Here is a 3000-nt window from a genome sequence, read left to right as displayed (position 1 = left end):
GTGGACCAGAAGCACTTCCAGGTCCACCAGGAAGCATGCTGTGGTCGTCCCCCCCTGCATCTCCTGGCTCAGCAACTGGTGCCTCCTGGGTCGGGGGGGGTGGGCACCCAGGATCACCCTATGGCCAATTGCTGGGCCAGGGGAGCATAGGGTGGGGGAGCCCTGCACACTCCCCAGCAGACCCAGAAGTGGACTCAAAATACTTCTGGTCCACTTCTGGGTTCACTGCTGAGCACACTGGGGAGCCCCCTGTGCTGCTGTGGGATGCTTCATTCGCCCCAGCACCACAGCAGTCATGAGCCACACTGCTACCTCAAAGTATGTAGATAAAACTTTTAAAGCTGTGCCTGTGTCCAAATCACTGGTTTGCCGAATTAGTATCGAATCGTCAGATTCAGATTCGGCAGAATCAAGTCAGGGACAGTGATCCGAATCAACAGATCAAACCACTGTCCCTGATTCGGGCCAAATCTGAATCAGAATCGAATAGGGCTGTTTCACACAGCCCTAAAAAGCACTTATATTCTAAGTCTGACTTGTTGAGCAATGATAGTTCCTCATTCTGTCAACACTACATGTTTGTGTGTGACAAAGCTTGGTGGAGTTTGGGATCATACACATTCATCTGGTAACCACCACTCCCCATCTCCTTCAAGGTGAGGGTATTAATTGGAGCAGAGCCTAATTCCACACAGTCTCAGACTGTGCAGCTTCATTCAGTTTGCAGGTTGGAACGTGCTGCAAAGAAAGCAGATGTATTCAATAGCCAGAGTACAAAATCAATGTTAAACAGCTGCCTACCAGGGTAAAATTCTTCCCCGCTAAAAGACTAAACAAAACAAAATCCCAACTGTCCACACTAGTCAAGGCCAATTTTGTGATGTTATTTCAGACAGCAGTGCTACATAGACCTTGGAGCCCCATCTAGCCTGCATGCTTAATAGAGCTGGGCGGGGAAGGAGAAAGAGAGGCTAATATGATCATAATAAGAGAGACATAAAATACTCATAATTTTTTCTAGATTTTTTTTGCAGTTTTCCTCCACTTTGAATGTTCTATGGAAATAACTGCAAGTGACTGTGAAACTAATGACCATATTACTACAAATAAACATAAGGGGAAGGAAACACCATGCAAGAAACCTTAACCTTCCTAACTGTGACCATTTTATTTTTGCAGTTCTATTGTTTTTATAATGATGCTTTTTTTTCCCTTTAAATTGTTCTTCACACCTTCCCACTGAAACTAAACCTGCCATCGACTTAATACCATAAAGCAGTACTGCACAACAGTCTAGGGCAGGAAATTAAGACTACCATATATCCAACTGAAACTGCAGGGGATTTCAATAGACACAGTACCAATGCTGCAATGTGAGTCAGGAGACTGTAGTTAAAATCCCTACAAACACATATGGCTAATACTCATTTGTAGCTTTAGACAAAAAAAATGTCCTCAAATGTACAAGTCAGACTTTAGCCTTTGGATCTTGTTATTAGTCCAGACACTAGTTGAATCCTTCAAAATGAGCAAGACCAGGGCTCCACTTCTGCTCAAGACTTATGAGAGGAGCCTAAGGTAATGGCAGTCTCTGAGATCTCAGTTCATTTGCAAGATTGGCTTTGTCTCCTGCAGACAATAGACTGTGAGACTCATCCTCTGGCCCAGAAGACTCCCAGCACTTGGCAAAAAAGCCAGGGTCTACTAGACAGAAGCCCTGCCCTCTTCAACCAAAGCAGTTCTGGCTCTTAGCAGCTGTCCCAAAACCACTCCCTGGGATTACAGATCCAAGGATTCCCTATGGTTACAGGAGGAGGTCCATAGATCTTGTAACACCATCAAGTTATATTATCTTTTTTAGTAATCTTCACAAGGCTGTAGGGTGACTGTGCTTATTGTTCCCAGCCTTGCCCTCTTCCACAGCCCAACCCCTTCGTTTGCCAACTCCTTCCATAGTATGCAGGATGGGATGGGGAGGAAGTGGAAACACTATAGACATCACTAAATGGAAAGAGACCTCCTTCTACTTGTGCATGGTCGACATCTGAAGTGGTTAGGACTCTTGCGTCAAACATTGTTGTTCTACTTCCCCTGGTTGCCTTTGAAAGCTATAGAAACATCTCGAAACCACCTGAGCCATCCCAAAATTCCTTCGTTGTCCTTAATTTCTACTAAATGATCTCTGCTGTGTCAGCCAAAATATTTATATTATTTCTCTCTTCAGACTCAATTGCCCCTCTTCCTCTAGCTTTATTGTGTCTGTCCTTGTGAACTCTGAATGTCGACATTTAAATATTCATTCACATTCCTGATTTGCTGCAATGTTTCTGGAATCCTGATAATACCAACTTAGCTTTGAAAACATGCGATTCAGCGTTAGCAGATTCAGACTTAACTATGAACATTGCCTTTATGTGGAACGTATTTAGCTTTCCTCTGAGCCTCCTTTGCTTTTCCAACTCAGTTTTGGAAAGTAAGATGACAGATAAGATACTGCTTCTGACCACATTGGACAGAAGTAGATTAACACAGCTGGATGTAACCCTAGGGAGCCAGAGCCTGGAAACATCATGTTAGCATAGCCCTAGCATTGTATAAGCAAAAAAGGTTTGTGTTGATCTTTCTCAGGATGATGAGCTTGTGATGAACTCTTCTGTACTGAGCTTTTATTTGAGAGGGTCTAATACATTGAAGGTGACCAACAAAAAGCATTTATCAACCATCCCTTCTTCTTGTCACCCCCCTAGCTCTTTGCCACACACACAAACCGAAGCTGACATCTTGGCAACCTTTCTGAGGTCACTTAGGTCCAATTTTGGTACCTTTGTTTCAACTCAGGCCCCTTTAGATATGACTTTTCTTTTGTGCCTATACCATTTACCACAAAGTAACAGCCAAAAGACTCAGATTATTTTAAATGGAGTGATTTTTCAAAGCCTGAAGGAAAACAATATATAATAAAAGATGAAAACAGAACGGATTTAGCTGAAACTAACCACC

This window comes from Gavialis gangeticus, unplaced genomic scaffold (genome assembly GCF_001723915.1).
Source record: "Gavialis gangeticus isolate Ggan-Ray unplaced genomic scaffold, GavGan_comp1, whole genome shotgun sequence".
In the NCBI taxonomy this organism is placed as follows: Eukaryota; Metazoa; Chordata; order Crocodylia; family Gavialidae; genus Gavialis; species Gavialis gangeticus.
The sequence above is the reverse complement of the archived record's forward strand: the minus strand, read 5'-3'. Positions refer to the sequence as shown.